Below are 11,865 nucleotides of genomic sequence, written 5' to 3'. Positions count from 1 at the left end.
TGAACTGCTCAACATGCTTTCACTTTACAAAAGTTACAAAATATGCAAGGATACAGCCAATATGAATAAGAGTTAGTAGACCCAACTATACACTAGGATTAGCCTCTATTAACTTCAGATAATTGTATAGAGAATATATATAGAAAAGTGTAAAATATTTTCAACAAAATCCCAAAACATTAAAGTAGAATATCTAAAGGTGAAAAAAATTGGCCATTGAAGAGAGAATTGACAACCAGAAGATAGATCTGAGAAAATTACCCTAAAGGCAGTAGAGTTAGAAAAATTGAAGTGGAGTTTCATAGACACATCAAGTAAAATGAGAAGATCCAACATACATATAATAGGAATTGCAGATTGAGACCATGGAAGAATGAAAGAGAGATAATATTTGATGATGAAGTTATTGAGAGTTTTCCTAACAGTTTTGCAAACACCTAAATTTCTGTAATAAAGACTTTTTTAAAAAATTTATTTAGTTAGTTATTTTTGGCTGTGTTGGGTCTTCGTTGCAGCGTGCAGGCTTTCTTTTCAGTTGCAGCGAACGGGGGCTACTCTGCATTGTGGTGCACAGGCCTCTCATTAAGGTGGCTTCTCTTGTTGCAGAGCATGGGCTCTAGGTGTGCGGGCCTCAGTAGTTGTGGCACATGGACTCAGTATTTGTGGCTCGCGGGCTCTAGAGCGCAGGCTCAGTAGTTGTGGCACATGGGCTTAGTTGCTCTGTGGCATGCAGGATCTTCCAGGACCAGGGCTCGAACCTGTGTCCCCTGCGTTGGCAGGCAGTTTCTTAACCACTGCACCACCAGGGAAGCCCATGTAATATAGACTTTTTAACTTTAATTATCTGCAATAGTTTCGCTTTTCCTGGCTGACCATGATTGATACATAATCTCACCTAAGCTATTATTTAAGAATGAGAGCATAATAAATAAAATTTCAAAACAAACAATTAGTGAAAGAGTTTATATACTTATAGACTCTCTGAAAGAATTAGTAAAGAATACTTCATGTGCTAGGAGAATGATCCTTGAGGGAAGAATGGCATTATTCTGAGTGAAAAAAGCCAATCTCAAAAGACCATATAAAGTGTGATTCCATTTATACAGTATCTTGAAAATGACAAAATTGTAGTGAAGAAAGCATGTTCATGGTTGCCAGGGGTTAAGGATGATGCTGGAGGGTGGGCAGAGAGGACTGAGGTGACTATAGAAAAGTAGCATGAGAGAGAACTTTGTGATGATGGAACATTCTGTATCTTGATTGCAGTCATGGTTACATGAATCTACATACGTGATAAAGTGACACAGAACTATATACAGATGTTTTACCAATGTAAATCTGTTTTTGCTATTTGCCACAGTTATTTAAGATGTAACCATTGGAGGATATTGGATAAAGTGTATATGGACCTCCCTGTATTATCTCTAGAACTTCTTTTGAGTCTGTAATTATTTCAAAATAAAAATTTCTCTAAAAAGGAAAAATAAAAGTGGAACTGGAACAAGGAAAAATAATATCATGTAAGAAGGGAGAAGATTTTCCCTTAAGAGTCTTAACTTCCTTGTATTATTTGAGAGGAAAATATACTGATTGATTTTAGATTTTAAGTCAGTTTTCTATAGTAAAAGCTTAGGTATATCCATTAAAAATATAAAGCTGTAATTAATGTGTGATTTCTAAACCATTACAAAGAAAGGGAATAGGGCAGAGTAAAGAAAATTTAGGAGATGAATTTTATTTCTGGCAGTGTGGTTAGCTAAGTACTAACAGCAACTTCCCACTAAAAACAATGAAAAATGCTGAATAAAATTTTTTTTAACTTAATTCTATCCATTAGTTGGTAAGAGAGTGAGGAAAATTCCAGGAACTGTCCAAGTAAATATCTTAAGGCTGGGACCTAAAAGGAAAAAAGAAGGGAACAAAGTAATTGGAATTAAAAGTTAAGTTTCCTCTAATCTTTAGAAGGAAGGATTGGATATTTAGATCTTTATTAAGCTTGGGCTGTGATACTGTAGGTATGTGTGCAGAAATATATGTGGAATTACTAAAAGAAAGATAATGGCAGGATATGTGTGTGTGTGTGTGTGTGTGTGTGTGTGTGTATACACATATATATATTTTTTAAGTTTGAAAAACTATATAAATTTCACATAGACTAAGAGAAAAACTGTATTAGAGGTAAGGACATGTTACTATATAAGTATAAAAGTTTCACTACTAGAAGGATACAACATTTCTAAATGCGTATGATAAGAGAGGTTAAAAATAAATATAGCAACAATTGACAGAACTGTAGGAGAAATAGACAAATTCACCAGCCTTCTTTGAAGTGTTTAACATGTATCTCTCAGTTTTAGCAAGATTCATCTTACATTAATAAATTAATTACTGTAATTAGCCACTCATTAAAATCAAGAGCTAGACATACTTTTCACATGTTTTATAGATATTTTTTTTATTCCCTCATTATTTAATACAATTTTTAAAATTAAAAAAAAACTTTGTCGGGGCTTCCCTGGTGGCACAGTGGTTGAGGGTCCACCTGTCGGTGCAGGGGACACGGGTTCGTGCCCCGGTCCGGGGGGATCCCACGTGCCGCGGAGCGGCTGGGCCGGTGGGCCATGGCCGCTGGGCCTGCGCATCCGGAGCCTATGCTCCACAACGGGAGGGGCCACGGCAGAGGCCGGCGTACCACAAAAAAAAAAAAAAAACAAAACTTTGTCAACAGAAGGCAGAAAAAAACAAGGAAGTTCCTAAGGAAGAACAAAGTGAAAATATTAAGTACAAAATAAGATGATAGAAATATACTCAAATATTAGTTTTCAGAAATGTACTAATCTTATCAGATTAAAAAACAATGTTGTCAGATTTTTAAAAATTTATCTACATTTTACTTATGAGAGGAATACTTGACACATTAGGACACAGAGATTAGAAGTGAAGAATAAAAGAAATGTATGAGGCAAACACTAATAAGAAGAAAGCTAATATAATATATTGATATCACATCCAGTGTTCTTTAAGGCAGAGGCTTTATTAGAGGAAAAGAGCCTACTACAAATTATAAAATGAAAAACTCCAAAGAAAATATATAAGAAAAACTTGTATGCACCTATTAACTATATACAGCAAAAATTGACAGAATTACAAGAATAAAATGACAAATCTGCAGTCATAATGGGAGATTTAATACCCTTTTCTATAATTGCTCAAGCATACAAATTATTAGTAAGGCTAGAAAAGATTTGAACAAAACAATTAACAGTGTGATCTAATGGATAGACTAACACAGTGATTACAATAGTTAATGAATATAGTTTTCAAATAAATGTGTGATATTTGTAAGAACTTACAACATATTAGGGTACAAAGCAAGTCTTAAAAAAACCTTTAAAAAAATCAGTATCAAACTCACTGTATTCTCTGACCAACATTATTAGAAATCAAAACCAACAAGATAATCTCAAACATCCCTTAGCCTTGGAAATTTAAAACCACAGTTCTAAATTCATGAGTCAGAAATAAAAATTGCAACAGAAGATTGAAATTACTTAATATGGCACAATAATAAAAAATATAGTATTTCAGAGCTTGTGACATGAAGCTGAGGAGGTACTTAGAGGAAAAGTTATAGCTGAATATTTAACTTGAGAAAGAGTAAACTGAGAAAGTAAAAGGAAGGAAATCAAGAACAGAAGTTGAGGAATTAGAATATAAAGATAGAATTAAAAGATTTTTCTTTGAAAAGAATATAATAGAGAAACATGAAGCAAAACTGATCAAGAAAAGCAGAAAGCCATAAATAATTTGGAGTAAAAAGGGAGTCATAGCTAAAGGTACATTCATATTTAAAAGCATAAGGGAATACATTTGAGGATCAAGGATTACCTAGCTCTGTTCCCTTGGAGTTACAAATAATCGCCACAGCTGACTTTTGGAATGTGAGCTATGTTTATACCAGGCATCATTGCTTATATTAAAAATGACACTTGATGAGTAAATCACATTGGCCTGGGAGAGCTGTAAACAAGCTATTAATACCTAGTAGGAAATCATAGCTTTAAACTTCTCTGAGTGTGGTGACTTTAAGTTATCCCTATATTAAAGGAAATATCAGTTACTCCTTACTCCTTTACCCACCCAATGTGATTTTTTATTTTTTTTTAACATCTTTATTGGAGTATAATTGCTTTACAATCGTGTGTTAGTTTCTGCTTTATTACAAAGTGAATCAGTTATACATATACATATGTCCCCATATCTTTTCCCTCTTGCATCTGCCTCCCTCCCACCCTCCTTATCCCACCCCTCTAGGTGGTCACAAGGCACAGAGCTGATCTCCCTGTGCTATGCGGCTGCTTCCCACTAGCTATCTATTTCACAATTGGTTGTGTATATATGTCAATGCCGCTCTCTCACTTTGTCCCAGCTTACCCTTCCCCCTCCCCATGTCCTCAAGTCCATTCTCTACATCTGCATCTTTATTCCTCTCCTGCCCCTAGGTTCTTCAGAACCATTTTTTTTTTTTTAGATTCCATATATATGTGTTAGCATATGGTATTTGTTTTTCTCTTTCTGACTGACTTTACTCTGTTTGACAGACTCTAGGTCCATCCACCTGACTACAAATAACTCAGTTTTGTTTCTTTTTATGGCTGAGTGATATTCCATTGTATATATGTGCCATAACTTCTTTATCCATTTATCTGTCGATGGACACTTAGGTTGCTTCCATATCCTGGCTATTGTAAATAGTGCTGCAATGAACGTTGTGGTACATGACTCTTTTTTGCATTATGGTTTTCTCAGGGTATATGCCCAAAAGTGGGATTACTGGGTCGTATGATAGTTCTATTTTCAGTTTTTTAAGGAACCTCCATACTATTCTCCATAGTGGCTGTATCAATTTACATTCTCACCAACAGTGCAAGAGGGTACCGTTTTCTCCATACCCTCTCCAGCATTTATTGTTTGTATATTTTTTGATGATGGCCATTCTGACCAGTGTGAGCTGATACGTCATTGTAGTTTTGATTTGCATTTCTCTAATGATTAGTGATGTTGAGCATCCTTTTATGTGTTTGCTGGCAATATGTATATTTTCCTTGGAGAAATGTCTATTTAGGTCTTCTGCCCATTTTTGGATTGGGTTGTTTGTTTTTTTGATATTGAGCTGCATTAGCTACTTGTATATTTTGGACATTAATCCTTTGTCAGTTGCTTCGTTTGCAAATATTTTCTCCCATTCTGAGGGTTGTCTTTTCGTCTTGTTTATGGTTTCCTTTGCTGTGCAAAAGTTTTATGTTTCATTAGGTCCCATTTATTTATTTTTGTTTCTATTTCCATTTCTCGAGGAGGTGGGTCAAAAATGATCTTTCTGGGATTTATGTCATGGAGTATTCTGCCTATGTTTTCCTCTAAGAGTTTTATAGTGTCTGACCTTACATTTAGGTCTTTTTTTTTTTTAACATCTTTATTAGAGTATACTTCCTTTACAATGGTGTGTTAGTTTCTGCTTTATAACAAAGAGAATCAGTTATACATATACATATATCCGCATATCTCTTCCCTCTTGCGTCTCCCTCCGTCCCACCCTCCCTATCCCACCCCTCTAGGTGGTCACAAAGAACCGAGCTTATCTCCCTGTGCTATGTGGCTTCTTCCCACTAGTTACCTATTTTACATTTGTAGTGTATATATGTCCATGCCACTCTCTCACTTTGTCCCAGCTTACCCTTCCCCCTCCCCATGTCCTCAAGTCCATTCTCTAGTAGGTCTGCATCTTTCTTCCCGTCTTGCCCCAAGGTTCTTCATGGCCTTTTTTTTAGATTCCATATATTTATGTGTTAGCATACAGTATTTGTTTTTCTCTTTCTGACTTACTTCACTCTGTATGACAGACTCTAGGTCCATCCACCTCACTACAAATAACTGAATTTTGTTTCTTTTTATGGCTGAGTGATATTTCATTGTATATATGTGCCACATCTTCTTTATCCATTCATCTGTCAATGGACACTTCGGTGGCTTCCCTGTCCTGGCTATGGTAAATAGAGCTGCAATGAACAATGTGGTACATGACTCTTTTTGAATTATGGTTTTCTCAGGGTATATGCCCAATAGTGGGATTACTGGGTCATATGGTAGTTCTATTTTTAGTTTTGTAAGGAACCTCCATACTGTTCTCCGTAGTGGCTGTATCAATTTACATTCCCACCAACAGTGCAAGAGGGTTTTTCTACACCCTCTCCAGCATTTACTATTTGTAGAGTTTTTGATGATGGCCATTCTGACTGGTGTGAGATGATATCTCATTGTAGTTTTGATTTGCATTTCTCTAATGATTAATGATGTTGGGCATCCTGTCATACGTTTGTTGGCAATCTGTATATCTTCTTTGGAGAATGTGTATTCAGGTCTTCTGCCCATTTTTTGATTGGGTTGTTTCTTTTTTTTTGATATTGAGCTGCCTGAGCTGCTTGTAAATTTTGGAGATTAATCCTTTGTGAATTGCTTCATTTGCAAATATTCTCTCCCATTCTGAGGGTTGTCTTTTCGTCTTGTTTATGGTTTCCTTTGCTGTGCAAAAGCTTTTAAGTTTCACTGGGTCCCATTTGTTTATTTTTGTTTTTATTTCCATTTCTCTACGAGGTGGCTCAAAAAGGATCTTGCTGGGATTTATGTAATAGAGTGTTCTGCCTATGTTTTCCTCTAAGAGTTTGATAGTGTCTGGCCTTACATTTAGATCTTTAGTCCATTTTGAGTTTATTTTTGTGTATGGTGTTAGGGAGTGTTCTAATTTCATTCTTTTACATGTAGCTGTCCAGTTTTCCCAGCACCACTTATTGAAGAGGCTGTCTTTTCTGCATTGTATATTCTTGCCTACTTTATCAAAGAGAAGGTGACCAGATGTGCGTGGGTTTATCTCTGGTCTTTCTATCCTGTTCCATTGATGTCTATTTTTGTTTTTGTGCCAGTACCATACTGTCTTGATTCCTGTAGCTTTGTAGTATAGTCTCAAGTCAGGGAGTCTGATTCCTCCAGCTCCGTTTTTCTTTCCCAAGATTCCTTTGGCTATTCGGGGTCCTCTGTGTTTCCACACAAATTGTGAAATTTTTTGTTCTAGTTCTGTGAAAAATGCCATTGGTGGTTTGATAGGGATTGCATTGAATCTGTAGATTGCATTGGGTAGTATAGTCATTTTCACAATGTTGATTCTTCCAATCCAAGAACATGGTATATCTCTCCATCTGTTTGATTCATCTTTAATTTATTTCATCAGTGTCTTATAGTTTTCTGCATACAAGTCCTTTGTCTCCTTAGGTAGGTTTATTCCTAGGTATTTTATTCTTTTTGTTGCAATGGTAAATGGGAGTGTTTCCTTAATTTCTCTTTCAGATTTTTCATCATTAGTGTATAGGAATGCAAGAGATCTCTGCATTAATTTTGTATCCTGCTGCTCTACCAAATTCACTGATTAGCTCTACTAGTTTTCTGGTAGCATCTTTAGGATTCTCTATGTTTAATATCATGGCATCTCAAACAGTGACAGTGTTACTTCTTCTTTTCCAATTTGGATTCTTTTATTTCTTTTTTTTCTCTGATTGCTGTGGCTAAAACTTCCAAAACTGTGTTGAATAATAGTGGTGAGAGTAGCAACCTTGTCTTGTTCCTGATCTTAGTGGAAATGGTTTCAGTTTTTCACTATTGAGAACGATGTTGGCTGTGGGTTTGTCATATATGTTCTTTATTATGTTGAGGTAAGTTCCCTCTATGCCTACTTTCTGGTGGGTTTTTATCATAAATGGATGTTGAATTTTGTCAAAAGCCTTTTCTTCATCTATTGAGATGATCATGTGTTTTTTATCCTTCAGTTTGTTCATATGGTGTATCTCATTAATTGATTTGTGTATATTGAAGAATCCTTGCATTCATGGGATAAACCCCACTTGATCATGGTGTATGATCCTTTTAATGTGCTGTTGGATTCTGTTGGCTAGTATTTTATTGAGGATTTTGCATCTATGTTCATCAGTGGTATTGGCCTGTAGTTTTCTTTCTTTGTGACATCTTTGCCTGGTTTTGGTATCAGGGTGATGGTGGCCTCGTATTATGAGTTTGGGAGTGTTCCTCCCTCTCTGATATATTTTGGAAGACTTTGAGAAGAATAGGTGTTAGCTCGTCTGTAAATGTTTGATAGAATTCACCTGTGAAGCCATATGGTCCTGGGCTTCTGTTTATTGGAAGTTTTTTTTTTGTTTTTTTTTTTTTTTTTTGTGGTACGCGGGCCTCTCACTGCCATGTCCTCTCCCGTTGTGGAGCACGCGCAGGCTCAGCGGCCATGGCTCACAGGCCCAGCCGCTCTGCAGCACATGGGATCTTCCCGGACCGGGGCACGAACCCGTGTCCCCTGCATCGGCAGGCAGACTCTCAACCACTGCGCCACCAGGGAAGCCCTGGAAGATTTTTAATCACAGTTTCAATTTCAGTGCTTGTGATTGGTCTGTTTATATTTTCTATTTCTTCCTGGTTCAGTCTTGAAGGTTGTGCTTTTCTAAGAAGTTGTCCATTTCTTCAAGGTTGTCCATTTTATTGGCATGGACAATTGCCAGTTGCTTGTGGTAATCTCTCATGATCCTTCATATTTCTGCAGTGTTAGTTGTTACTTCTCTGTTTTCATTTCTAATTCTGTTGATTTGAGTCTTTTCCCATTTTTTCTTCATGAGTCTGGCTAATGGTTTTTCAGTTTTGTTTATCTTCTCTAAGAACCAGCTTTTAGTTTTATTGATGTTTGCTGTTGTGTCCTTCATTTCTTTTTCATTTATTTCTGGTCTGATCTTTATGATTTCTTTCCTTCTGCTAACTTTGGGGTTTTTTTTGTTGTACTTCTTCTTCTTTCTCTAATTGCTTTAGGTGTAAGGTTACGTTTTTTATTTGAGATTTTTCTTGTTTCTTGAGGTAGGATTGTATTGCTATAATCTTCCCTCTTAGAACTGCTTTTGCTTCATCCCATAGGTTTTGGGTAGTTGTGTTTTCATTGTCATTTGTTTCTAGGTATTTTTTGATTTCCTCTTTGATTTTTTCAGTGATCTCTTGGTTATTTGGTACTGTATTGTTTAGCATCCATATTTTTGTATTGTTTACAGTTATTTTCCTGTAATTCATATCTAGTCTCCTAGCACTGTGGTCGGAAAAGATAATTGATATGATTTCAATTTTCTTAAATTTACCAAGGCTTGATTTGTGACCCAAGATATGGTCTATCCTGGAGAATGTTCCATGAGTGCTTGAGGAGAAAGTGTATTCTGTTCTTTTTGGATGGAGTGTCCTATAAATATCAGTTAAGTCCATCTTGTTTAATGTGTCATTTAAAGTGTGTTTCCTTATTTTCATTTTGGATGATCTGTCCACTGGTGAAAGTGGGGTGTTAAAGTCCCCTACTATGATAGTGTTACTGTTGATTTCCCTTTTTATAGCTGTTAACATTTGCGTTATGTATTGAGGTGCTCCTATGTTTGGTGCATAAATATTTACAATTGTTATATCTTCTTCTTGGATTGATCCCTTGATCATTATGTAGTGTCCTTCTTTGTCTCTTGTAATAGTCTTTATTTTAAAGTCTGCTTTGTCTGATACGAAAACTGCTACTCCAACTTTCTTTTGATTTCCATTTGCATGGAATATCTTTTTCCATCCCCTCACTTGCAATCTGTATGTGTCCCTAGGTCTGAAGTTGGTCTCTTGTACACATCATATATAAGGGTCTTGTTTTTGTATCCATTCAGCCAGTCTATGTCTTCTGGTTGGAGCATTTCATCCATTTACATTTAAGGTAATTATTGATATATATGTTCCTATTCCCATTTTCTTAATTGTTTTGGGTTTGTTATTGTAGGTCTTTTCCTTCTCTTGTGTTTCCTGCCTAGAGAAGCAGTTCCTTTAGCATTTGTTGTAAAGCTGGTTTGGTGGTGCTGAATTCTCTTAGCTTTTCCTTGTCTGTAAATGTTTTAATTTCTCCATCGAATCTGAATGAGATCCTTGCTGGGTAGAGTAATCTTGGTTGTAGGTTTTTCCCTTTCATTACTTTAAATATTTCCTGCCACTCCCTTTCAGCTTGCAGAGTTTCTCTTGAAAGATCAGCTGTTAACCTTATGGGGATTCCCTTGAATGTTATTTGTTGCTTTTCCCTTGCTGCTTTTAATATTTTTTTCGTATTTAGTTTTTGATAGTTTGATTAATATGTGTCTTGGTGTTTTTCTCCTAGGATTTACCTGGTATCCGTATTTATCGTCAGAGATGTATTGGTGATTAGAGCATTGTACATGTGGTAGCCTCTCCAAGTTATGAGATCCTCTTATTTTGGACATGAAATCAGGTCCTTTCTATCTTGTCAGACTGGCTTCTGTTCAGGATTTCCAAGCTGCTATAATTCTGAGTCATTCTCATCTCTGCTCTTCTCCAGTCCTTCTGAAAATTTTGAACCAGGTACTAATCTAGGTCCATGGATTTCAGTAGTAAAAAACAGTCAAAAATGTCTGGCTTCATGGAGTTTATACTGGTCTTCCTAAAGCCGGGCCACGTGCAGCAGCAACTTCTTTCAGCCACTCTTCCATAAAGCCCCCAATATGATTTTGTTCCCTCGGTTCTGAGATTAGCTCCTTTTTGGCTTAGTGGCCTGTTGTGATGACTTCTACTCAAGAAAAATGCATGATATTGCCCTGCCAGTATGTTGTATATCCTGACCTGTATTCTGCTAAAAGAATTTATGCTGAGTGGCCTGTAATAGTTATGTGCATGTAATTGTAGGTTAAGCACAGAAAAACTTCCCCTAGTGGGCATAAATTACTTCAGGCCAATAAATTTGAAAATGTATTTGAAATGGACAGTTTCCCATTTTAGAAAAATAAAAACTTAAAAAAATCGACTCAAGAGCCATTAGAAAATATAAATAGAACTGTAATTCTATAAGAAATTAATATTTCCATAACTTTTTAAGAAATTAAATTTTTTGTTCACTAGAAGATATGATAAACAGTGAAAATATAATCCAGACACTGGGAAATGATTTTGATACCATAAGGGCGAAAATGATCGTACTCTATGGTAGAGCAAATCCACTTCTAGGTAGTACCTTAAGGAAACTCTCATATATACGTGGGGAGACATGTACAAGAATATTTGTTACATCACTCTAAGAGTGAATAGTTGCAAACAAACTATCCCTCAGAAAGAGAATAAATAAATGTCCTGTGATCGGTTAATGTAAAAGTGTATTATATACCCAGTTAATAAATGAACTAGAGCCATTTGCAGCAACATGAGCAAATATGGTAAGCAATGTAGAGCACAGTAAGCCAAAATATAATGTATACATTGGGGTGTCATTAATATAAAGTTTTAAAATGCAGAGATAGTGGTATATGTAATAAAAGTAGGAAAACATGCATAAGAATTTACAATAACCGTTACCTCTACTAGGGGAAGGAGTCGGGATGGACAGAACTGCACAGGTACTTCAGTTTTATCTTTAATGTTTTACTCCTTCAGCTGGGTGCTAGTTAAATTTCTTGTAACTTTTTTGGAAGCATTAAATGTTGTATTAAAGAAAGGCATAGAAGGTACGATACCAATTTTAATGTCCTTATATTACAAGAAGGGCTATAAGATGATAACGAACTATTATATTAAAAGGCAATACATAATCACCATAAGAATAGTCAAAAGAACAGGTATTATACGGTTTTAGATAAAATAGCAATACTTCTCTGTTAGTGTGATAAAAGAAAATTTCATGGAGATGGAGGCATTTGATATTGGTAAAATTCTGATAGATTTGTTTTTAAGGTTCTGTTTTGTCTCTTTCCC

The sequence above is a fragment of the Lipotes vexillifer genome, unplaced genomic scaffold (assembly GCF_000442215.2).
Source record: "Lipotes vexillifer unplaced genomic scaffold, Lipotes_vexillifer_v1.1 scaffold70, whole genome shotgun sequence".
NCBI lineage: Eukaryota > Metazoa > Chordata > Mammalia > Artiodactyla > Lipotidae > Lipotes > Lipotes vexillifer.
The sequence above is the reverse complement of the archived record's forward strand: the minus strand, read 5'-3'. Positions refer to the sequence as shown.